We start from the raw sequence: 26,880 nt of genomic DNA, 5'->3' as shown, positions 1-26,880 counted from the left end.
ATGGAGCACACTGGCCTGGGAGCTGCTCAGAAAATCCTCAGCAACACCGAGCTTCCGCTGGAACAAACCAGGGCCAGGCCTGGCAGGTGGTCTGATTATATTTGCTCAGCCAGTTCCACAGGATTTGCCAGACAAAAGAAGGCATCAGGTGGTACAGAAAGTCCCCAACAAAGCTCCAGATGAACACACACATGACCAGACTTCATCATCTGTTGCAGATCTGGGAAGCTGAAGGGAAAGGAGAAGGCACAATGAGCAGGAGATGCATCATTTCTGTTGGTTCTTGTGTGGCAGGCTACTAAACACTGCACTGGGGAGAAGTCTGATTTCTTTGTGTTTCTTTTGTAGTGCTTCAATTGTTTTCCATTGGTGACAAGAGAGTTACAACTGTGTGGGTCAGTTCCTGTAGCTGCTCTTCTCCTTCAGTGGTTTTGGGTGCCCTTTCCTTGCTGCCAGCCCTGCATGCAGTGCTGGCTATCAGGAAAATGCCATTTTGGCACAGCACTGAAAGCAGAGTCAGTTTGCTGTGGGTGGAGGATGGCTGTTTTTCAAATTTAGGCCTCTAAATGTATGGTTGTAGAAGCAGAGGCTCCAAAAGAGTAGGAGAGACCATTTCTAGACAGGAATTTAGACAAGTCCTACAACAGCATGGTAAATAGCTATGGATTAATAGTACAGGAGGTCCCTGCACAGGTTAGATGTTCTTCTAAGGCTAAACATCCATTTCCTGTCTCATAGCTTCCCTATGAGTGAGAAGGTGCTCCAAGTTCCTGAAAGGTTGGACTATCCTTTCCCTTATCTCTGGTGCCTAAAAGCCTTATGGTAAAAGAATGTTAATCTTGCTCTAACACATGTAACCCTGTAATTTAAACTCTGTCTCATGCACAGAGGGGACAGAGCAATTGCACCCACACACCCTCAGCCCTGACACTTGAATTTTTCATTCCTTGACTCTTCAGCTCTTCAGCCTTGATGAACCTATGGCATAGCTTTTTTTCTTTTGTTCTTTTATTTTACATGGATATAATAAGATTATGGAATGAGTGCAAGACTGATTCAAAGAGAATTTAGAACTTCCAGCTCAAAGATCAAACTATGAATCTTCAATTTTTTTTTGTATTGTAATTTGCAGTGCAAACCTTTAATGAAAAGTTCAGGCATAATGAAGTTTTGCTTACATTTGGAGTTGGATAAATAGAAGGTGGTGCTCCAGCTCTATATGTTGCTGGAAGTAAAGATTCATACTTTTTTAAAAAATCAGTAATTAAGAGATAATCAATGTTTGAAACCTGAGCAGCTCACCGGGAAAAGAGCTCTCCATTCACTGATGACTTGCTGCAGATTTGTGTTACCAGTTTGCACACTCTCCTTACTGGTGGAAAGAGTTTTCTTTCTGTTCTGCAAAAAGGCTTTTTTTTAGTCTGTGCTATTTAATTTTCCACTATTGCAGCATGATGGGTTCCAACTAGTTCCCTAGGTTTAATGCTCATTTGTATGTCTTGTTTAAAAAGATTTGCTCGTAAATAGGGAGATGGAAAGAAGTCATTAGAGGAAGGATGAAAGGCTTCTGGAATAATCCCATGGAAGATAATGCAAAAACTTGTCTTGATTTCACCGAGGCAGGATTTTATCCAGCAAATAATAAGTGCACATTGTTGTCATTGGTGTAATTACTACAGGGGTTTTTTTTAATGAACTCTTGAAACTTGCTGAAAAATTTGTTTTTCTCTTGTTTTGGTTAATGCAATGGCAGCATTCTGAAGGTGAAGGTGTGAAAGGTAATTCTGGCTGGATAACAAGAGAAGAAGTACTTAAAATTATTTCTGAAACTTAAAGCATACAAGATGAACCAAAAGAGCCTCTTAACCAGAACAGTCATAAGAAGAAAATCATAAAATAATCAAGGGATTAAAATTTGAGATTAGCCTGGAGTGATTCTAGCACTGATTTGAGTGCTTTCTTTCTTTCTCGGGACTGGATTTGCTAGCATAGCTTCTTTTTGGGGCATTTTTTTATCAATCCAAATGGAAGGACAAGTTCCATCTTATTCATCAACAGCAGTTTGGGAAATGTGTGGCACTGTTGATGTCTGCAGGGCTTAGACTAGCTGAATAATTGAAGAGGGATTTAAAATATTTGAGTGGAGTAGTCATAAATTTTTAAAAATCATACAAGGTAACTGATGTTTTTATTGCACAGCATTTTAGGACTTACTCAAGCAGTGAAGACACAGTAGACAAGAACAAGTCGGCTCAAAAAAATCAAGGACAAATTGTAAGGGTCTGACTGGGGACAATGCATTTGTTCCAACTGCAATTTTGCCTCCAGTCCAGAACTAATACATAAAGCTTATGTTGAAACAAACTTGGTATTGAAATGAGTGGGGCTTTGCCATTGTTTGGAGTTATTCTGGGATGTCACCACAGGTTTTATTTGCAGATGCTGACAAGTCGATTGTACCCACTTGCACAATTATCAGCTGTAATCGTGGTATTGCAATGCTTGCCCTCATCATTTGTCAATTAACACTTGTTTGAGAAGAACAGATTGAATTCATGGCCTTATTTCAGTCTTTATGTACATTCCAGTCTAGAGTAAAGGTGATAACTCTTCTGGAAGAGTAGTGGTTTGCTGGCAAGTGCTGGGAGCTGGGAAACTGGGAATGTAACAAGGCTGTGCAGGGTAAGGAGATACTCCTTGTAAACAGGGAGAACAGAGGAGATGTAAAACGAGCAAGTAATAAAAAGTGTGGAAATCACTGATCCTTTACAGTAAGGGGTGGAGCACAGCTGCTGGATTTTGTGGAGTTTTGGAATGAGAGCCCAAACCCTCCCATGAGCACCGGTGTGCTCCTGTCTCTGTACCCAAGTAAGAGTTGGGTTTCTGTGCCTCCCCCTGGAATAACACTGCTGCACTGGAGAACACCCACACCTTCTGCACTGCTCCCTTCCCCTGCAGCTGCTGGAGAGCTGCAACCCTGAGGAAGAGGCAGCTTGGCTTCCCCTGTGCCCACAGGAGCTGAGGCACAGCCTGAGTGGTAGCTCTTCATCCCAGGGAGATATTTGCCTTCTCAGCAGGAAGCAAGGGGATGTGAGGGCTCTTCAGAGGGACAAGGGTTGTCTGAGAGTCCTCCAGCAGAGCATTGACTGAGAAGATCCAGGGCTTTCACTTGCACCTTGGTAAAATCACAATCCTGCTTCCTCTGCACAAAAAGCTCAGCATCACCACTGATGTCCTTTCTGTGTAAGTGTTGTTCAGGTGCAGTGAGTTTCCTGGAGTGTGTAGGCACAGGTTCTGGTGACTGGGAGCTGACCTGGGAATGCATTTCTGAGCAGGATCAATGCCTGGATGTTTCAGGAACAAACATCTTTCTGAGACCTGATAAATATCTGTCCAATTAATTTGTTCAATGTCATGGAAGTAGCATGAGCTAAAACTTCATGAATATCAGTTCTAAGAACACTTAATGACAAAAAGAGAAGTTACTTTATTCTTTTCACAAAGGCCTGCATTGCTGGGTATTCTCTTTCTTTCAAAGTGGCTCATTCTTGCTTCCACTATGTCCAGAGCTTGACATGAGAATGTTCATCAGCCAAACAGCTCTTCAAAGCATCATCACTTTAAAAAAACTGAACTCATCCAGAGCTGCAGGAACTGATCACCTATGAAAACCCAGTTGTGACTCAGTTCAGTTAACAGTAGGTATAGCCTAGTAATGGAAGTAATTAAGCCCTCATAGTTGAAAAATAGCCTATGATAACTATGTCCTTTAATATTTTTCCAGTGTCCACTTGGTTAATTTATGTAGGTTTTATGCTTTTGTTTTCAATTTTTGGCTCATGAAAATTATTAAGTAAAAAGCTTGCAGTCAGCTCCATGCTACTTAGGCAATTTGGATGGAATTCAGCTCAACTCAGCAGAGGTGCAGAGGCTGAAGGAGTGAATAGTTTATAATTACTGTGCACAAAGATGCCAGATTGTAGAATCTCTACAGGTAATTGTGAGATTGCTATAAAGACATCACACTTGCCTGCAGAGATTTCCCAGTCTGTGACTTCTATCCAGGTGGAAGAAGAGAGAGGAATGTTTCCTTTCTGCTAGTCCATGCAATATTTTAAATTGAATTTTGAGTAAGAAGTTGAAGAAGGTTATGTCATTGAAAGATCAGCTATAACTCAAGAAAACTAGACAATAATGATAATTTCAATATTGTTTGGATCTGACACTGCATTCCCAGTGGAAGCCTGCCCTCCAAACGTTGTGTTTTGGATGTGTCCCAGTCAGGGACTGAGAACAGCACCTTTCCTCTCAACTTCTGTAGTTGTGTACTTCTTGCCCAACTCCATTACTTTTGTTTGGTCTCTACTGGAACGACTGTAATTTTCCCCTTCACAACACACATTCTATTTGCAATCAAGTGGCAATGATTTATTTTCTATAACCTCTTCTCTCTGTCCCTTTCTTTATCTAATTGTTGGTGTTGGGAAAGAAAGGAGAGGAAATTTGGGTGTTCTCCAGTGGCCATCACCATCCTTTTGGCTGCAGCCACGAGCAGTTTCTCTGGTACAAACCTCTCTCCTTCAGTCCATGTAATTCTCACCTTCTTTATGACTCTCCCACTTGTTATGTCTTGTTGTGCATTTTTACATTTAAATTGGACATTCTTTGAGGCACAGATTATGAATAGACTTGTACTGTGCAGGGCTTCACAAAAGGGAAAAAAAATACACGTGAATGAGAGGACTGTAGAGTTTCTAACCTTCTTCTAATTCCAAACAGTAAGCACAGGAAATAAAAAAAAGGAAAAAATACCCTACTTTAACCTACTTTAATACTCTTTTTGTGAGCAGCAAAGGAGGCTATAAAAGCCTCAGATTAATTTACTCAGTTCTGGTGCGGGGCTTTCATTGTAAGAGATTTGTTTTTTTGCCAACACTAAGTGATCCAAAGAATTTGAGGGATGAGGAACAGATCTTTAATGTGTTTTGCTGTGAAAAATCTTTAATGTGCTTTAGAAGGAAACTAAAGACCACTATTTGTTTCCCTTTGTCTTTTGGAAGTGAAAGGATGTTTTGTAGCAAATTCTTGAAAAATCCATGCAAAAAAAGTCTCGCTGAGATGTGACTCACTGTGACTGCTTGTACAGTATAAACAAATGAGAAACAGCTTGTGTCCTTGCTAAGCAGATTATCAGGAGAAGTTGAAAAGGTTCTTTCTAGAGAACAACTCATTCTCGTCATTTTTTGTAATGCTCATGGAGCACTAGGGAAGGGGAAATGAACACCCAGAGCCACATTTTCCCCTCACCACACCCTGCAGCATCAGCTCGTATTTAAGAGAAAGAAATTTAGGGTATGGAACATCTCAGTTCCACTGTGACTTTTGTGTTTCTTGTGCTCAGCCCATCAGTCACCTCACCCTGCTGGGAAGGAGCTGCACCATTAATGGAGCTGTGTTGCACCTTCTGCATGGTCCTTTAACACAGCCAGTAAGAATCCTTGTAGAGTGAGCAAATAGATAAATATTTGAGGGAAAAACTCGTGAATACAGAAGGGAACCTTGCTGTTACTGAGAGCTCTGCCCTGGCTGCCTGGGATCGAGGGTTTCGCTCTCCCTGTTTCAAACAATCAGGCTAAACCTGCAGAACACCCTCGTTAAATGATGCACTCTGTTCTGCAAATTAATGAGTGTAGGCAGCCAAATTCCGTGTTCAAGGGAATGAAAATTTGCACTGCAAACTCTGATGCTGTGTTTCCAGACAATGAAATTAACTATTGTGTGGCTCTGGAAAACCCTATAATGAGCAGGAGACCAATCTGTTGCTGCATCCCTTTGATGTAAGGAACAAAAAAATGGGCTGTGTGTGCTGATTCACTTTTAAGCACAAAGAATAACTCCATCCTCAGGCTCTGAAACTTTCTGAGTTCCTTACTAACTTTTTTATAGTTAATTACTCACCTTAATATTTGCCACTAGTGACTTGAGGGGATGTTATGTTAGAAAAATCACCATCCTAAAAGTGCACAAAGCAACACATTTGTATTTAACCAGGAGATGCTTTTAGTATCTTTCCTGCCCCTGTATTTTGGTTTATGTTGTTCTTCTGTCATTTTACTCCCATGTACCTCTGGCAGCGATGAAAATAAAACTTGCACAGGGCTTCTCTGGTGCCCTGACTGTTATTTCCCAATGATCTACAACAATGGTTATTCAGTAACAGCTGGGCCATGTCTTCTTTAGACAAAGCCACTGTGGGGCTGAAACCTCCCATTGCTGGAGCATAACCGTTTCCCTGGAAACTGTTAACTAGCACGTGTTTTATTGTTTCCAACTGCTTTCCTGGGGTATTTGCAGGTGGTAGAAGATGCTTTCTTAAAGAGGGGTCATAACCTCGTGAACTTTCAGATGTTGCAACAAATTGGGGGACAAAAACATTTTTTTTTCTTTCAAATGGATTAAGTAAATCTTATTATCCAGCCTTTGCGAGACAGACGTAACTCGCAGTTTGATTTTTAGCATTATATCCAGATGCTGATACAAGCAGTTCTGCTGTCAAAATTGTGTCTTGGGAATGGGAATCAAGACCCTATTCCAACAAGATTTCAAATAAACCCAGTGAGAACATGCAGACATTAAGATTACTGTGACTTTCTTTTGTCCTGGGTTTTTTGTCAGCTGTGGTTTCTTTGCCTGTATGTATTTCTAGTGAATTTGATATTTCCGGGATTTATCTTAAAAATGCACTTGGATCTACCAGAATTTTTAGGTCGATAGATACAAAATTATCTATGAATGTGGACAAGATGGTAACTACTTGCTTGGTATTTTAAGCTGAAAAATATGAAAGTATACCTACAATGCAGACACACATGCATTTATGTGTGTATCAGTAAGTAGGGAAACAGAATTTTGTCAGTAGGAATTACATTTTCATTTTTTTCCTATACCAAAATTAAATGTGCCTTACAGATGTATGTATTGAATTTATGAAAAAAAAAAATCCACATTTTTCTGTGGTACACAGAAATGTTTGAGCTAGAGTTGTTTGCTAAGAGGAGACATCCCAGGACAAAAGAGGGACAAGTAACATGTGACACAGAGTAAAAATGTGGTTAGATTTTAATAAATTCAGCAAAATCCATTCCTAATCGAGTGGGATGAAGAGAGAGCTCCCTCTCCTGTCTGTTTGATAAAATTTATAGTGGCTATTTGTATGTTTACTTTGAGGTATAAATAAAAATAACATTTCAGTGACATCCTGGGAAGCTCATAATAAAAGGCTTCATCTCTCTGGAAAGAGTAAGCAAGCAGTTAAAGCTGATCTGTCCTTTTTTTGAGGCATTCTGAAGCTCTTCTGTTGCATTGGTAGAGTGAAGTCTTGTTTTGAGAAAGGTACTGGCTGTGTAACCTGATTTTATCACGTGCTCTGAACTGGACACAAAACAAAGCTCCCCAGGCTTGGATGTGAAACTGTCCCCATTTTTCTGAAATTAACTCTCAGCCCAGTGGCAGCTTTAAGCCCTCAGGATCGTGGTTAATAATTAATTTTTAATTTTTTGTTATCTGGAGAACAATGCAACTATTCAGGGCCTTCCTTCGTGGAACTTGGTTAATGGCACATTTTTGAGATCGAGTTTTCTCGAAGGTACAGCCACGGTAGGTGTTGCTGGGCCAGCCCATCTGCTGCCTTTGTTACAGAGCACATACCTCACTTGTAGCTTAGATACCCCTGGGCCTGAGCTGGATCCCAGGCAGATGTGGACAGAGTGAGAACAAAGTTTGTGCTGCTCACAGCTGAGCTTTTCCCAAAGATCTGTAACAGATCCAAGCAGTGAAGAATTAAAGACTACTGGTGACAGAGTTGTGTCATCAGAAGAAAGCAAATAATCATATCATGGCTGAAATGCACCTGTGAATATGGCTGTGCATCTTCTAACACCGATTTTACAGATTGTAAAGGTTTTTTTTTTTGAGAAATCTGGGCATTCCTTTATTCCAAGTGTGATTTAGTTGCAAGCTCGTTTTATATGGAAGCTTAATGCAAGTTCCCTCCTGTACCTATCCATGAAAGTGCTTTTCTTCTCTTCCCTCTGTTCCATGTCCCATCACTGCTACAGCTTCTAGTTTTTATGAGCTGCTCAGTCCCATGACAGCAAGGATCAGCAGCATCAAGCCATGGATGCATCCAGGGGTTAAACCCAAAGGTCAGGCTGGTAGGTGACCATAGGACTGGACAATGTGAACCTTTGCCCTGGCAAAGTCCCTCTCTGGGACATGCCTTGGAACAGCAGAAAGAGCAGGAAAATGGCTCCTGGGCCAGAGCATAAAGCAATTTGGGACAGGGTTGTGCCAAATCCCAAGGGAGTTTAGGCAGCACCTGGAGGAGACTTTGCTGGCAGCTGTGGGAAGCTCAGTACCTGGCTGCTCTGAACCCAGGTGACAAGGACAGTTGTCTGTTCCCTGAGATGGCTTTGTGCTGAACAAGGGTGTGGGAATGCCACCTTCTGCAGGGATCCATCATGTGTGCCCTGAAGTGCTGGGTGAGAACACTGCCCATTTTTCACATGTGTTTCAGAACTGTGTTTCTTGATGGCTTCCTTCACTTAGGCTCATGACTGACTGCATGAAAACTAAATCAAACTCCATTTTTGGACTGATCTGTTTCCTCTCTTGATCTCTACGTGATCTGTTGGAAGGTGCTTGGACTGGGGAAGGGAAACTGAGCTGAAAAGGAGGGAGAAAAGCAACAGGTTGTACACTCAGCCTATTCCCCGTCCCTGTTTTGAAGGGGAAGAGCCTTAAATAAATTAGCACTTAAATAAATTAGCCACATTTCAGGCCAGAACTTTGACTTCAGGTCAAAGAAGAATGAAAGAATTATCCTCATTGCTCATTGCCTTACTCAAAGCAAGTTTTTAATCCACAAACCAGGTCAAAACTTTCTCACACACAGCCTGCCTCATGCATACCCTGAGCTATATTTATATTCTTCAGGAGCATCACACTGGTTATGGCTTTTCCTTGAGATTGATGTGATATGAAATAATAAATAATTATTATGAAGTTTTTGCTCACATACTTGTTCTGCTGGAGGTTTTCTGGCAGCAGAGTAACTCAGAGTAATCATCTGTGTGCAGTCACCCCACTCTGCTGCCCAGCAAAGCAGCACTGATTCCTCCCCCTGCCCTCCTTAGTACCAAACTAGTTTTAAGTCTGTTATAAAGCAACTTGGATTCCAGACACAGCAATGAACCCACATTGAATTAATTAGATTCTGTGAACGTCAGAACTTAGTTTAAGTCATTTCATTTTTCATAGTTCTGAACAAAAAGCAAACGAGGCAATGACAGAGGCTTGAGTGTTGGCAATAATAAGATTGTATTTTGCTGTATAATTACTATCTCATTAATTCTAACTGTTGAAGAGCAGCTGCCGACTGTTGGTACCAATTTATTTTATGACTAAACCAATGGTCTTGTTCAACAAATGAACTGACATTATTTTCAGGAAGAAAGCATTAGGAATATTTACAGAGCTATAGCAGTGATTAATAACAGGAGTTATTTACCAACTCCCCCCACCCCAAATTTAAAAGTCCAGACTTACCAGAAAACATGGCTACAAGCTGTTCACCTTTCAGCAGTGTTTCTGCAGACTCCAGTGCTGCTTCCAGCCTGCTCACTGACATTTGCAGTCACTTCAGACACCCTGTGCTGGGGTAGATGCTGCGTGATGTGAGCTTGATCTCACAAAATCACTTAAAAAGAAAAGCCTGGGGAGCGCTGCCTTACGCCCAGACCTTTCTGCCTTTGCTCCCAATTTGCCACAGCGACTTTGCTAAAGCGATTCCTCAGTAATATAAGAGCAGATTAATTTGTCACTGCCTGCAGAAGGAGTGGAGAGGAGAGGAGAGGAGGAAGAGTTCTGTCCCTGCTCTCCAATCCCCTCGGAGCCCCCAAACGCAGCACTGACAGCGGCACGGGGGCACAGCTTCAGTCAGGCCTACTGTGCCGCCGGCTGCTCCTGCCATGGCACTCCCAGCTTATTTCCCAAACACAAAAGCATCTGCTCCTCCAAAACTTTCAGAAGCACTGGAGAGATAGCTGAGAATTACAAGGAAAATACAAGTTTTCTATAGGAAACAGCCTGGCAGTCCACACTTTGTTATTCACTTGATAAGCAGAGTCTTTTTGACAGTCCTAACCTTCTAAACTATAGGTCCTGCTGAGCCCAGCATGAGTCAAACGCTGGGTACCATCTGTCAGAGCTTTAGTGAGGATTTTTGCCCCCCCCCTCCTCTTTTGCCACAATCTGCTAAGAGGGGTGCAGAATAGAAGTTGCTTTCCTACCCTTAAATGAGAAAGTAGGGAAATTCAATCAGAAGCATTAAAGAAATCCTGCTGTTTGCAAAAAACTCGGGAGGCACTGGGCAGGAGAACAGATTATTCTATTATTCTAAAATCTAAAGATTTTAAAAACAAGTTTATAACATACATAAACATACATACATACATAAAACAAATATACAACATGTACGCCTTGGTAAGTGGGGAGAAAATCTGAACCCCCCCAAACCGAGCAGGTAATTTTGAAAAATGAGTTTATGTGAACTGTGGTACTAACAGGAGTTTGAAGTGATGTACTGTTCAGAGGTTTCAGCTGTTTTCCTAAAGGCATACTCTGAAAGCATATTCCAAATTTCCCATTGATGGACATTTAATAAGAGGAGCTGGCAAAGAAAAAATGCCCCCCTGCTGCATTGGAAAAGAATTACCAGAGGGACATTTTTATGTCTCATTAGTTTATATTCAGCCCTAAATCAGCACCTGTTCTGAACTCTGTCAAAGTTTGCTGGGACTTCAGAGACACAAATTAGTATTTCTCTTTAATATGTTGCTAACAGAGGGGTTTGGGGTTATTGCAACACAGGTGGAAATGAGAATATAACAAAGCAGTTTCCTGATTTTCCAGGGCTGTGTGAGATGATCTATCTGCAGTCACCTGTGCTGCTCTGCAAGGTGCAGTCAGGTTTTGCCTTCTCCTGTCTGCACAAGTGGCTGCTTGAGAAGCAAGTCCCTAAGAACCACAGCAGTCACTAATATTGGAGTAAAGAAGTGGAGAATTCATGGATTTTTGTTGTGCACCAGGCTGTGTTTGATAGGGTGGTGTGGGGCTGAAGCTGTTGTGTGTTAGACACTGCAGTGTCAGCAGTGTTAGCTCCACACCAGTAACACAGCCCTGTGTGTCACAGCTGCTCCTTGGGGGACATTTAGTGCCTTTCTTGTCTTTTCTCCCTCAGCTTTATGAACTGAAGGAAATATTTAGCCTTGTGTCTCCACCTGGACATTGGTGTCAGCAGGCTCAGTTTTCACTTGAAATGATTGTATTCAAGCACAGAAATTCAGGGTATAATTGTGCATGAAGTTTTGTTCAGGCTCTGAATTTTAGAAAGCAGATACTCTTAATTATCTTTGCCAACACTTTAGGTGTCCTTTTACTGCATCACGTTCCACCTCTGCTGAGTTGCATCACATCATTTCAATTTGTGTTAATTTAGCAGAAGAGATCTGTGGCTAACTGTGAGCACAGATTGAAAAAGTTCCAATGCAATTTTATTGTTTCTTTAGTCACAGAAATCCTATATTGCCATTATAAAAGGTCAGCGGTGTGATTTTAATGAGCAGTTCTGGTCTCCTTGCAATTTTATACTCATGCAATTTTGCTTAATACATGCAAGCACTTGTGCTGTCACACAGTGAGATTCAGAACTTGGTGTTTGCTTTGTCTCTTCTTGTGAGCAGAGGTGTTAAAATGTACAATTTGGGCACAAGCAGGTGGTTACAAAAGTTGTGGTGTGTGGCAGGAGCAGTCTGAATGGGGAAATGGCCTTAAAGGCTTCTGTGTGGGCAGCCATAGCTGTGGTTGTTGTCTTTTAGTTTGAACATAGGATTTGAACAAAAGGTGATGTTGTGACTGTCCCTATATTAGGAGGCAAATGTGAGTACAGTCCATATTTGTCCAGATTGCATTTCCTCCTCCTTGCCTGTGTTTGCTGTGGCAATGGGCAGGGACAGACCAGAGCTGAGCTCTTTGTCCCTGGTGCTGGGCAGCACTGTTCTGTGGGAAGCCCCTTCCTGAGGGGCTTCAGGCCATGGAGGCAGAAGAGATGGAAGGAGAGAGAACCAAAACTGTCCAGTCAAAGCTGATGTTTTTAATTGCTGTCTCAATAATAATCTGTGTTTTTTGCAGGCAGTGTAAAGGATGTGTTTCTCACTGTGTGTGAAAGGCTGCATCTTATTCTGTTCAGTGTCCTGCTAAGCAACATTTAAACCCATGTGCTTCTTTTGGGGATGAATATCTTTGATTCAATGCTGTTTTCTGGGTTGTGAGTCTCACAGAGGGAGCACAGGACCCTGTCAGCCACGAGGGAGGGCAGCTCCAGGTATATCCCTGCTTCCGAGGGGAGCCCAGCCCGGGCTGTTCCAGCTCCACATGCTCCACAAAAAACACTCGAGCACCTGTTCTGAGCACGCTCCTGCTGGGCTCTGCCGTTTGTCTGTGCCACTGGGGTCCCACGAGGGGACAGGAGCTTTTTAATGTAACGAGGAGAGCTGGGAGCGCGTCAGATGTGCACTTTCACAGCAGTTGTCTCTCTCTTCTTGAAAAGAGCACAGTTCTGAGGTCAAATCACGTTCTTTTGATGTAATTAATAAAGCTGCACGAGAATTAGTTGCACTTCATCTTGCCAGGCTCCATGTGTGAATCTGGAGGGCTTTTGTAGTTAAACGGCTGGACTTTGTGGATGTCACATTATTCAATTTGTAACAAATTGTGAGAGCACTTTGAAGCATGTAGACAGTGCAGCAGTTACTCCGGGATATCTGGTGTTTTATGGATATTTAGGAAGTGCCCTGTACTTTAATAAAATAACATTTATGTTCCATCAGCATCACTGCTGGTGATGGAGGTAGGTATGAAGTGCTGCCCTTTAATTTAAAGTAGTTATTTAAATCAGTGCCTTGTGTTGGCAGAAAGGATGACATGCAGAACACACAATAATTTTATTCTGTGTTACATCTCAGGTGATACAGAAACTATCATGTCTAACATTATGCCTGAACTAACTAAAAATGAGCAAATAGATGTGAGTTTTATACCAGCTTATTCTCTCCTTTGTTACATAACAAAACTTTCTACACTCTTTTGCTGCATAAGCTTACTGGCTTAAATGACTGGTTTGACACAGACCCATTTAGTGGGTATTATTTATTACTATTATATTAGAATTGTGGAAGACTGTTAGGCTTCTCTTTAAATTTTAAATACTGTAGGAAAACCTAAGTCAGTCCTGATCCCAGAGCCATTAATTTTAGTGGCATAACTGCCATTAATTTAGTGAGCCCTGAGGCTCTGTGCTATAGATATCAAGTGATGTTTTTAGAAAATGCAGAGTGAAAATATCTTTTCAGGAAAAAAACACAAATGTGCCTTCCTCTTTTCAAAGCTAAAATTACACCTCCAAGTTGCCACGAGTTTTGTGTAAATATAAATATTTCTGAAGTGCACTCCAAAAGGAGAGTTTCTTTTCACTTATAAAAATCATTGAATGAGTAGTTAACAGCACCTTACAATTCGCTGTTGGAGTAAAATATGTTTTCATGGCATTTGTACAGCACAGATGTTTGTCATGTAGTGTCTTTTGTTACTTATATCCCTGAGCCCAAAGTGCTTGATGGGATTTCTCTACATTTTTCATGCTGCCTGACATAAAACTGCTGTTGGAGGCATGGGGTGATTACATTTGCATATGACTGGGGGAATTTACACTGATATTTGACTTTCAGTCTTATGCAAATTACTGGCATTCAATTTGGCAGAAGTAAAATTCCTGACCTTTGAAATGTTCATTTTCAAGTGTCCAATGGGATCATTACAGGCATTGCTATCTGTGTTTTATAGCAGTGTTTAATGCTTTGGAATAGCTGGAGTTCCTCAGTTCCTTTGGATACTTCGAGATATTTTCCACTGCATGTGAGAGTTGTTGATTTGTGATAGCATTTTTCAATTTTCCATGCTTTCTCTTCCATGAGTAGCTTAGTCTTCTTTAGGAAAAGCCTCTCTTTTACTTGTAAATGTCCCAAATTAAATAATGCTGAGATGATTTTATTTGCATATAAATATAAATCTCGTGATCTGCTCTGGAGGGGTCTCAAAAATTGAATGGGTTTGATTCAGGTTGTGTGAATCAACAACACACAACAACCTGAAATTCGTCCTAATATTCTAAAAATAAGCAGAAAATGGGAGCCCATTCTACCTCACTGGTAAATAAGGGAGTGCAGTCATTCAAAACACAGTTTCAATGACAGACTTGTCACTTACACGCTCCCTGTTGGAATTTAGGAATAAGATGGAATGAGAGGCTATATGTGTCTGACAATATTTAATAAAAGCAAAGTTAATAGAGCTGAATCCTTCCAGAACTTTTTGTCTCGACAATGTCTGGTGCCCAGTTTTAGTTGTGTGAGCATCCATTTGCTGTTTCAGAGCCCTGTTACCTGCAGGAACACAAAGTGTTTGTGCCCCAGCAAAACACCAGCAGCGAGTTAATAACACTTCAAGGTTGACCCGCCCTTTATCCCAGAATTCCTTCTCTATGTCTTCCTATTGATCTGACTCATGCAGCTTTTTGTCACCTGGGAATTAACAATTCAATGTTTTATTTGACCATTTATCTCTTTAGCAAAATTGTTGCAATCTCTTTGACCTTTTGCAATGTTTATGACAAGGTGTTTGCAGTTAATTGTGCTCGTAAAAGAGTAGAGCTCACACCGGGTCTAATACGTGCAGGGAGCCAAGCAAGGTTCCTTACAAAAACATTCTGATGGGAACATTTAGTTTGTTTCCAGTATTATTATTATTAAAAGAAATAAAATCTCACTTCAGGCACACCACTGAATTGTTAATCTGCTCTAAATCTTATCCTGCCAGTGGAATTCATGTGCTGCCCCTGATTTCCTCAGCTGCTGCACTGGAAATTGGTAATCTGGAAATGACTGCCCTCACAAAGCCTTACAATTATTTAGTGAGGAACTATTCAGTGAGAAAAAATTACTTCAGTGGCACAGTGGTGTGAAATTTCACAAAACAGGACCAAAACCTCACAATACAATACTGTGTAACTCAAACCAGTCACTGGAGAATCCCTGAATTATTTTCTTGGCTAGTGAAGTACTTTGCTGTCTGTTCATGAGTAACTCCCCAAATCTGTTTTTTGCCCGTGTCCCACTGCTCTCCTGTTATCAGAGTCAAATGCAGGTTTGCTGCTTTTCCAGCTGTGCCTTTCCCACAGCTCTGAGCACGTTCCCTGTGCTTCCATGTAATTTCCAAGGCCTTGCTTTAACCGATAAGGCCTGAGGTGCTTGGCTTATTCACATCTGCTGCTTTCCTGGAGGTCAATCAAACAGTTCTGCATTCAAGGAGTAATGGGCTCTTACAAAGGAAAACAATTATTTCACTTGAAATCTATTGATCTGGTTTCTGTGGTTCATGTGGTGTTTTGGGTGCAGAACAGTTGCTTGAAACAATTTGAGATCAATTCAAGTGTAACTGAATCAATAGATAACCATAACTGAAATGCTGCTCTTGGTTTTTATAAGAATAGAGTTTTTGCTCCTGACAGTAAAATGAGAATGCTAAGAGTCAGCAAAACAGTTGGAATTGGAAGCTCTTGTGTATTAGTGACAAGTAACTTTTAGTAGTGTTTGCCTAATTCAGTCTAAAGGAAAGCTCAGACATGAACAGCAACATGAAAGCAGGGATTTGTTATTTTGAAAAGAATTTTTATAAATGTTTCCCAAAGAGTTGGTTTAATTTCTATTCTGAGTATCAAATCATCCAAAGATAAATTTACCAGGTTTATGATAGTGTTCAGAATGTTGTCACCATTATATAATTTTGCTTCAAGGAGTAAAATCTACATTTTTAAATTACCTTACTTCCACAATAAATACTGGTGCTAGAGATTGGTGATTTTATAACCAGGTCTCCTTTCTATATTGCCCACAGAGTTTGGTTTTATTTTACTCATTTTTCTGTTTGCTCCAGTTCTCTTTTCTGTTGAGAGTTTATTCAGGCAGAAAATTTCTGACCATTCAAAAGAAGTTTGAAAACAATGGATGGGGAAAGGCAATCGGGGTATCAGAAGATGTATTTTGACATTAACTCTTTGTCTGCTGCTGGAGCACAGGCTGGCAACTAAATTAATGGAGCAGGGGAAGCTTTTGTTAAAGCAGTTATTAAATACAATCACTTCGTCCTGCACATGGAAAATGTTGTCTTGGAAATCTTTCCTGTCAAAGGTTCAGTGCTGCTACAGATCTGATGGACACTAAAATAAACAAGGTTCTTTCCACCTCTGTGGAATCTGCAAATTACTTTTTTTCTGCAGGGATAGGAACATTTTGGGATCCACGGGATGAAGATCATAACTAATTTTCTGATTCTTCTATTTTTGTGGGCAAGGGCAGCAACTGTAGCAGAGTAACCTAGTTAGCAATGAATAAAAAGTGACAGGCAAAAAGTATAAAAGTATTTTTGTGTTTTTCTGAAACTTATTTCAATTGAGAAGTTTGTTTCAGTTGTTCTTTTGCATCTTGCTAGTTTACTTTCCTAAAATAATGATTTAACAAATGGTTGGTAGTGGATATCAGGACAAATCTGCCTCATTACAAATACACATAACAAGAGATTTCCACAAAACACCATTAAAATTGTAGTGCAGTTTAAGCAGCTTTTGAATGCTCAGTTGTCCCTGGAAAGGACATTTTGGGTGTGTGTGACACTAAAATGTTCAGATAAACCTGCTGGTTTAGCAGAAGTGCCTTTTGTAGGCAGAAATGCATAAACCAAAAAGAGCTGAGATGGATTCAATGCTCTGAGCCTGGGTGGTGTGAACGGCCCTCAGCAAATTCACTCACTTCAGATTTTCTCATATTAATTTAGTTCTTAGGTCTTGCCTAAAATTACTGATTTCAGCAGAATATTCTAATTAAAATAGCAGCAAGAAGATACTCTAATAAAATACTTCTACACGAGAGTCTTCTGGTTCTGGTGACTGTCTGCTTATAGAGAGAGTTGGTATTTTTAAAAACTTCTCTTTACAGGTGTTGTGCAGCAGCCAGTGAAGGCTTTTTACTGTTGTGCCTCAAAATTAGGAGCTGTGAGAGTGCACAGTCTGCTAGACACCACTGCTAGGAGTTGTGCTGTGCATGGGCTGCATCAGGTGATGCAAGTGCATGAGGTTGAAAGGGGTTTTTATAATGCAAAATCTTAAAATTGGAAACTGAAAACAGCTCAGCCTTTCTGCTGCACTGGATGAAGATGGAGGTAAATAATATTTATGATTTGCTGCTCAAATTTCTGTTGCTAAAGAGCATCACCCTGTCCAAGCTGTTGGTGCTCTCTTTCCCAGAAGGATCAGTGGGAACAATAGAGAGGACTTTTGTTTCTTTTCCAAAGCAGATACTGTTCAAAGCTTCTGTCAGTGTCCAGCACTGCTGATTGAGCAGCTCCAGAGGTCACTTAGCTGGACAGCCCTTCACACCCTGCCATGGGAACCAGCCCCCAGCATCTTACAGCTCCTAGTTTGGAGCTCGCTCTGAATTTGGGGATAATGTCCATTGATCTCTTACCTCTCTGTGCTCTGCTGGTGCCTCGCAGCCGCTGCGGCGCAGGACGGAGCCGGGCTGTGCCCGCGGGGTGGGGACGGAGCTGGCCCCGGGACCTGCCCTGGGCTCTGCCTATCTCGTGTGCAGACCTTCAGCCCTATCTCTAGGTACCAGATCTTCCCAATTAGGACTCCTAATCTGAGGGGTCGTTTTGGAAAAGAGAATTGGAGTTAATATTCAACCTGCCTTTTTTCCCCCCCCTTTTTTCATTTGAATGTCGAAGTTAAAGCATGCTGTCCTTAGAACTAGATTACTGTGAGGTAAATAATGCTTAGGATCGCAACAAAAATGTGATGTTTGTTGGTGATTCTCATTTAACGCACCGAGTGGAATATCACAATTAATTTAGGTAACAGACTGCTACAGAGACTAATTAGAAACTGTGAAAGTCAGGAATCATAAGGAGTAGTGAATCTTCTAATTAGCTGGGGCTTAAAAGCTGACAGAAAATCAAGATGCAGAGGGTCACGGCGTGGAAGGGAGGACTTGTGAACAGATAAATGCTGTGCCAGGGATGTGCCTTTCCCACATGTGACACCAAAGGAACACTGATCCCACAGCCACAAGGGGCAAAGTGGAAAAGGTGGCTCAGAGTAACAGTGATGTCTTTCTGCCTCGCCTGTTGTAGGACAGAGTTACCCAGCCTGGACATGGCAGCTCTCACCTGGTTTATGGGGCAGCCTGAAGGGGTGAGGTGGCATTGGTGGAGGAGCAGTTTATCCTCTCACTACTCTTACCATGAAATGGGAAATGAGGCAGGATTGTGCAGTTCTGACATAAAGCAGACTTGCCAGCTGGTTGTATTTGCACATTTTCCAGTTTTATCATTTGGGAAACCTCTTTACCTTTCCTTTGTGATACTTGGGGTGCCATAGGTTTTCTGCCAGCCCCAAATAGGTTTCCTAGGGGTTTTCCCCCCCTGTGCTATTGGTGATCACCTGCAAAGGTGTGTGCAGGTGGAGCTGTGTTTTTCTGTAAGAACTGTGATATCTAAAATGTCTCTTTTGCTTCAAGCACCATTAATTGTACTTTTAAAAAGCATCAGCTCTACAGTACAATTGGAAAATGCTGATCTTTGTATGACTGATCCTGAGACCAGTAATTATAAGAAAACTGAAGGAAATGCAAAAACCATCAGGAAACAGCTTCAATATTTTTGGATTGCCGATTGTTCTCTTCACCTAAACCCCATATAATTTTGGAGCTCCATGGACACAAGCACAGAGTGAGCAAGACAGGCTGCACTTTGGAGATGAGAGCATGATTTTGAAGCCTTGGTGATTTTCAGTCTGTTTTACAGTGTCTATTCATTACAAAACAACAAAAGGAACCCAAGAGGAAGATTCCAAAACAACCAAATGACTGTGCAGTTGGACTTCTCCAAATCTGTGCCATTTTCAGTCAGGATTTATAGATGTGAAGTGTATCCAAGTGACCATTTACAAATCATTAGTAATTGGGCTACCCTACCATAGATTGACTCAAGTAAAAGAAGCTAAAGTTTCTATTTTAGTCATAGGGTTTGTTATTTCTGGCTTTTAAATCTATAAAAGTGCTTGTTAGGTGTATCATGTCACTGTGGGTTTTAATGATTCAATAGCAATCAGAAAGCCTGCATTTGGCTTTAAGAATGCTATGGGAATGAAATTGGATGAAGTATATCCTAAATACGATGAAAAAAACAGTGGATAAATGTTCCTTGGCCCTCTGACCTGCCAATATCAGCACTTGGTGGCTCTTGTCATTGTTTACAAGCCCTAAGGAAGCAGGTTAATCCAGGACAGCTGTCTGAATTTGCTTGGGAATTTCTTGGATCTTTTAGTCTCACCCTGGATGTTTATAAGTTCTCCTGAAAGCTCAATTTTCCCAAAACAGATGGGACACAAGGACTTCTACTACTACATTGGTTCCACCCGTGGCAGTGGGTGAACTGAATCTACTTTAAGGCCCCTTGCAGCCCAAAAGCATTCCATGGTTCTGTGGTTTAGGTAGAAGCAATGTGGTGTGAGTGGCCCCTGGACATTGGTTATCTGTGCTTTTTGCTGCCTGGGGCTGGCACACTTCCAAGTGAAAGTTCCCTTTCCGACAAATGAAGCATCTTAATTAAATTAGTGACATGCAAAACTGCAAGTTCAGAACAAATTGTAACAGTTGTGTGGTTGCTCTATAAGGTCATTTCATAATGGAATTAGGCTTGAGAGCCTTTAATACACAGCTTTTTGTAGCACAGTGTATTTTTCACATGTTGCAGATGCAGGTTATATCTGAAACTGTAGCTCTTAGATTCCTGTTTTGGAGCTCTTTCTTAGGGAATGGTCCCATGATTCACTTATCCTAAATTTGGTCTTGTCTGCAATGCTGCTTAACATGATTTCTGTTTGGGAATTGGTGTTTGAACTCTGAAGACAGCAGTTGATGTCCCTGGGAAAAGGGAAAGTTCTGAGCACACAGATGTGCCCTTGCTGAGGCTGGAGAGAAGAAAGTTTCTGTGGCCCTTTGCCTGTGTCCCACCAGTGCTTAAACAGAGCCTGAGAATTGTGTTTTATGAGCATCTGTTCATCCACCAGCTCTTGATGTGACAGTGCTATAGCAAGTGCTCAATAATTTACATACTGTACAACACAGCCAAGTATAAATGATGCATTATTCTTCCATTTAGCCCCATTTGAATTGATTGATTACCAAATCTTCCATTTGTCATCTATCACCATTGGGATTATTTATAACTTGTGCTGAGCTTACGCCGTAATGCATCAATCAAGAAGCTGAGTTGCACTTTCCTGACTCATAATGGATATTTTAATGATCAGGACCTGATCCTTGTATTATTTATTTATTTTATTTTGTCAACATTGAGCTTGAGAAGAGAAGCCAGACAACAGAAAACTGAAACTAAGGTTGAGAAAGACAACACCTTCCCCTTCTTTTTCCCCTTGCTTTGCATTATTGACTTTCACTGCTGCAATAATGACTTGAAGGTGTACACAAAAAGTAACCCAGGGCTGTTAATTTTGGTAATGAGAGCAGTGGTGCTTGGGGAGCCACAGGGGACTTGGATTTTGTGGCAGGAAAGGAGCAGAGCAGTGCCTGGCTGTGAGTGCTGGTGCAGGGGCTGGGAGCAGGGACATGCTGGCTCCCGGTGCTCCAGGTGCCACGTGTACCTGTCCCCAGCCCACCAGCCTGAGATCCAGCTGGATTTACACTTGGACACGGGGATTTTTGTATGGACTGGATCTCTGTTGTTGGCAGGTTCACAGTGTGAGTGCATTTCTGCTTTATGTAGCGTGCTGGTGTGCTACCAGCCCGTTTTCCTTCCCCTAAATCCATGTAAAGCCCTCATTTACCCCAAATCTCCCTGGCTTTCCCTGCAGTTCAGCTCAGAGCTGCTGTCTCTCCTCCATCCCCACCAGGCTCTTGCCTTGCTGGCTGTTCCATGGGAAGCCAAAAGAAGGAGCACTAAAATCTTGCCTAGCTAAAACCTGCAATTCCAGCTCATTCTTTTGAGTGAAGGAAGTGACAGTAATGATGAAATGGAGGCCACTGAAACAGAATATGGGGGTGCTGGCTCTCCTAAAAATATCTTGAGTTGGAATATTTTAATTGGCTAGAGAAATCCCAGAGCAGGCCCTTTTTGGCTATTGATAGCTTTCACACTTAATCACTGTGCAGCCTTTTGTGGTCTGGGCTCACCTAAAGGCATTTTTGTTCAAAGCTGCTCAAGCAGTCAGGAGCAGAAGTGCAGAGTGTGGAGCTGCAGAGTGTCCAGCTCACCGAGCTCTTACCCTCTCTGCTTCCTTATTAACATTTGCTCTGCTGAAAGAAAGGAAGATTGAACATAAAATCCTGAAGGTCGTCCATACAGTTGTCTCAATAGCAATCTGTGTGACTTTAACCCTGTTGAGGAAAAGTAATTACCCTTTGGCTTCTGGTGACCTCAACTAACCTTTGCTGAAGGACCAGAGAAAATAAAGGCTGACCAACAGCCTGCCCTTCCTGCCCTGTGGTTAACCTGCTCTGGGAATGAAGAACACCCTCAACAATAGAACCTGAAAATGTTGCCATGGAAATATCATTGGAAGAAGAAACAAAAATCTATTACAATTAATAGTGTTTTATTAGGTGACTGCTATAGAACTGTTTAATCCATGGAAGTTGCTCTATCTGAGGATCTGGGGTCAGAAAATTTCAGGCAGAATAAAAGAGGGGAGGGAAAGGTACCTGTTTAAAAATTCAGGAGCTGTTGACAGAGCTGGGATGGTTTGCAGGAGATAAAAGAATCAGATGTTGTGCACTGTAAGTCCAGGAAATGATAGCAAAGAATGAATGCAATTACAGTAATTGCAAATGATCCCTGCCAGCTCTCCAGCTGCTCAGGGGGCATTGATACACCAAGATTTGGGGCTTCTTATAGGGCAAATATCAGGGCTCAGTTTCCCCTTTGGATTGTTTTCCCAGCACTGAGGCCATGCCTGGAGAACACGGGGCTGTTTTCAGAGTGGGTGCTGCTTTTATGATCCAAGCACTTCCAAAATCAGGGCCTAAATGCTTTTGGGTTGATTTCCCCCCCCTTTTACTGTGTATTAAATTTGACACCTTGCAGACATTGCATTTCTGTTAAATTCCCTCTGCTTTGTGTTAGGCAGGGTCTTGGGCTGTTCATTTCCCCAGGAGCTGACAGTGCTGCACTTTGCAGAAGTATTTCAGCAGTTTCCAACAAATATCCATGGTCCTTTGACCACACTAAGACAAAAAATTATGAAGACATCAAAAGTCCAGATGTTGCTGCTCCACAGTGTCCCAGTTTTTACAGCATGATAAGGCATTTCAATCTGTGACATTCTGTGACATTTCCTTATTCATGGGACAAACTACAGTACTTTAATGTCAGAAAAAGTTGTAAATGTGTTTCTATAGGGGCGTCCCTACATCATTTTAAATTATCCTGCTGCTTTTAGGGGAATGAGAAATTTCTGCACATTCATTTGAAAACAAATGGACAGACAGTTATACACATATATTTCCTGCTATAGAAAATGAATTAAAAATCACACTTTTGTTCAAGTCACACGCCCGCTTCCTTTTTTTTAGTTGTTTCCAAAACACAATTAAAATGCTAAGAAGATGTCAACAAGAATAATTTAGTTTTACTGATAATCTCACCATTAGTGTAAATGGGAGCAAGCCTAACTGTATTTCTCTTAGTAAAAGCAGAAATCATACTAAGGAAATTAATTGCAGTAAGCATCAGATTAAAATATTTTCCTTTTAAAATGAGAAATAAGATTCTTTTTTTCTCTAGTATTTTATATGTCGGCTTTTAAAAATTCAACTGTAGATTTCACCGTGTTCTCTTCAACTTCAGTCTATTTTCAAATGGTGATTTGCAAAGAGAACATCATGTGCTGGATTAGAAACAGACGTTTATTGGTACATGTGAAACATTAGGATAATTTTCTGTATTGCAAACTCAATAATTTCTGTAATCTTTTCCTAATTATAACACTCTGGCTCAATTTGTGAAGTTCCTTTGCCATTCAGAACCTTTGAGCTGAGAGAGCAGTGCAGGACTGCAGGAGTGACAGAGCACCTCCTTTTGTTTCTGCAACGTGGACCTGTGTGGTGTTGCTTTAAAATGAACTCTGCTGCTCAGTTCAGACACCAAAAGAGGCTTTGCTCAGGGATTTGATCTGCACAACCTTGTGCTTCAACTTATCCAGGCAGTGCAGGGCAGGAGAAAGGAAAATGTTTTCATTAATTTTCAGCACAAATTCCCACAGCCCTGCCTCCAAAGCATTGTTTGCTGGTGTAACTCACCTGGCCCTGGTGCTGTGGAGTCCCAGTACCTGTCCTGCTGTCCTGTTCTTCCCTCGGGGGTTCCAGCTTTCCATGCTCTTCCCTCTCCACCTCCAAAGGGTACAGGTCCATGGCCTGATGGCTGAAGCTCAGAACTAAACTCCATGAAGTCCATCTTCATCTGTGGAGTTTCTGTTCTGTTTATTGAGAGACAAAGCAGGAGGAGGATTACAGTTATTGCTCCAAGGTAAGCCTCTCCATCCCTTGTTGTGTTCCAGGACTTTGGGCAGTTGGGAAAAGCCCCTTGAATTGTGTGCATCATTTCATTTCTACAGCAGAAGTTGCTGCTCAGGTGTCTTCTCTTGTGGATCGTGATCTCTTGTGCTTTGTTTGGCTCATGGGCTGCACCTTTGTATCCTAACATAATTCTAAAATGTTTGCATTGATCAAGATTCTAATCTGTGGGATGAATAAAAAGAGAGGGATGAGGGATCTGGGAACAGAGAGTCAGATAGTTGTTACTGCTGTTGAGTGTTTGCCACCAGAAGGATTTTCTAACTGAATTAAGAACGAGCTGTTTATATTTATTCTGTTTTAGAACACGTTTCATACTTTCATTCTCTGAGATGTACTGTTGTCTGCCACTGTCAGCTGACTGGGAAATCAAATACCAACTCTGTTTTCAGGGCCTCATTTTCCTGCTTTTTTGCTGTGCCCAAACAGGTGTATGCTCTGTTATGCTAAGCACAGTATATCTAAGTAATAGCAAAGCAAAATACTCCAAATTTTTATAATTCAAGTGCAAAGTCTGGTGACATGCAGCCACATTCTTTAGGAAAAAAAACCCCTATTTATACTTAAATTTTGTCCCTCTGTCCATTAATATTTTTGCCATAAAACACAATTGTTTGGTAGCTGGTGATTAATCCCGCGAGCAGATTGTCATAATATGGTGTGGGAAGGCAGAATGGAAATTATTTCAATTCTATTCTGACCTGGTACATTCCCAGACATCTATAAAATTCAAGGCTTTCAAACATCCCCCAATTCTTAAAGCTTTAATTGATCTAACATTGCCTAACTGGTGCATGTAACTGGTGGCCTCCTATTGTTCTGTAGCATTTTCTGAAATATTTTGCTTTTCAAGAGAGAGACTGAAAATACCAGGGTCTAAATGTTATAGAAAGAAAAGAGAATTGATTCCATCATCAGCGATAATTGTGGCAGAAACATAAATTATAGCAAGATTACTTCATGGCAAACTAGGAAATTGAAAGTCCTGAATGAACATCTGATTCTGCAAAATGTAAATACAGCCTGAATTGCAGGAATGGTTACGGATTATTTTAGCATTTGGCACGAACTACACAGGAGGTATTTTTAATAAAACAGGATGACATTTCTGCAGCAAATTACTCTCACTTTAAAGTCATCTACAAGCTATTTATTAACAGTACAGCAATAAAGCATAGAATATAGTTTGGATAAGTGTTTATTGCTAGCTTACATCACACAAACAGACAAGTAAATCTTTAGCATGATGCTTTTGTTTCTAAAGCAACAGCAGTATTAGATATCCTAAAAGTTACCACAGTCATTAAATACCTTATGGTGCTGTGTCCCTGGTAATCCAATTTACAAAACTCTATTCTCAGCAGAAACTCCTGGGGTATAAGTAGTTCTCTTCAGTGAGCCCTTCCTGCTTTTCCTTGTCATGAAGCAGTGATGGTACATTTTTATCCTGTTGATAATTTGACTCTCTTTAAACTATTTCTTGTTGCCCCACTGGGCTGTTCTTTATTAGGGTGGAGGTAGCTGGAAGCCTGAAGGACTGCAGCCCGTGTATCGTTCTTCCTTTTTTACTGTACCTCAATATTCAACATAGCATCATTATTCTGAGGCAAAAAGAGAAAAGCTGGTCCAGCACATATTCCACACATTGCTAGTCCTTCCTCCACATCCTGCAGCGCCAGGGAGGGGGATTATTGCTGCAGCAAAAAAAATCTGGCCATAGTGGAGGAATAATCACTGCAGTCCAGCTCACCCCCACACCTCTCTTTCTCTCTCGCTCCTTCTGTGTGTGCCTGTGTTTGAGGCCCCAGCTGATTCAGTCTGCATCCATCCATACATAAATCATTGCCCTTATTCTATTGGTTACATGGTACATGGCAAGTATTGATTTTTTCCGTTGCCTCGTTGCTGGAGAACCCATGGTTTTTGTGAGACTGAAAACGCAAAAATTTTTTTTTTTTTCTGGAGATCTTGTCAAGGGACAAAAATGACAAGCAAGGAGGGTGCTATTTTAAGGTTTGTGCGAGTTAAAAATCTTTGTCTTCTCTGTTCTACTCTCTGTTTGCCTGGGTCCCAAAAAGTCGTGGCTTGTTTAATCCCTGCTGCTTTAGGTAGGGATACTGCCTAAGCAGCAGGGGAATAAGGAAACAGAAACAGGGCCTGGCCTTCTCAGGAAGGCAATGCTTAATTATTAAAGTTTAATTATCATCTGAAACACTAAAAAATAATATAATGAAAATAATGCCGTTTTAAGGGAAGAAATAACTCCTAGGATGATATACAAGCTGTGCAAAAATGGACATATGTTTCTTTTCTGCATAACACATATAATATTGTGCTTAATTCTTGAGGCAGGTTTTTGCAGCATTTCAAGACATGTTTAATAAGAGTTTGTCAGTGAGATTTCTGTATCAAAGTAATTTTTCTCAGCATTCAAAGCTGCCTGAAAATGTCTCACAAAAGATGGCACCTTGCTTCCTCAAAAAAGTATTTTTGAGGAACAGAAAGACAGTTCTGAGACAGAATCTGAGATGTTCTCCTTGTGCAATAGAAAATTCGCTGGTATAAGACTCTCTCTTATGAGGAGCCTGATCCAAACCACACTGGAGTCAAACAGGAATGTTTTCATTGACTCTGTAGCTGCTGGATCAGCCTCAGTTCACACAGACACAGATATTTGCCTCTTTATTTGGATACAGTTGCTTTCCCCTGTTTTGAAGAAGCAATGAAATGGGTTAGGATGGGTGGTTAATAGATGGGTATAGAATATTATTGTATTTAATCTAGTCTGATTTTTCACACCTTTAAATGAGATGCATTGAAAAATGTATTTCCTTTACAATCTGTAGTGTGAAATGTGACCCATCCCTTCCCAATGCCATTCCTAGCTACTGGATTTTGTTTCTGTGCTTTTCTGTGTGTTTGAAAGCCACTGTCCATTCTTCCTTGGACCTCCACTGCCTTTACACTCCAGTCTTTCACTGAATATTGACTCTGTGTGTCATTTTACCTGACTTCTTCCAGAGCAGGTGGTATTTTCTATCTGCTTGCACACAAACGTAATACC

The 26,880-nt window shown here is 41.1% G+C and overlaps 1 long non-coding RNA gene across 1 annotated transcript in view; it reads right to left on the bottom strand.

Annotated features, from left to right (window-relative positions):
• The window catches only part of LOC148224154 (uncharacterized), a 45,461-nt gene extending 19,874 nt beyond the window's left edge, over window positions 1-25,587 (bottom strand). The window contains exons 1-2 of the long non-coding RNA XR_015802082.1: window positions 25,128-25,587; window positions 23,544-23,719 (exon numbers count right to left, since the gene is read on the bottom strand). This is a non-coding gene — a long non-coding RNA (uncharacterized LOC148224154). The remainder of the gene's footprint in view (window positions 1-23,543; window positions 23,720-25,127) is intronic.
• Between the last annotated feature and the right edge of the window lie 1,293 nt (window positions 25,588-26,880).

The sequence above is a fragment of the Sturnus vulgaris genome, chromosome 3, assembly GCF_052056855.1.
Source record: "Sturnus vulgaris isolate bStuVul1 chromosome 3, bStuVul1.hap1, whole genome shotgun sequence".
Classification (NCBI taxonomy): Eukaryota; Metazoa; Chordata; class Aves; order Passeriformes; family Sturnidae; genus Sturnus; species Sturnus vulgaris.
The sequence above is the reverse complement of the archived record's forward strand: the minus strand, read 5'-3'. Positions and strand labels throughout refer to the sequence as shown.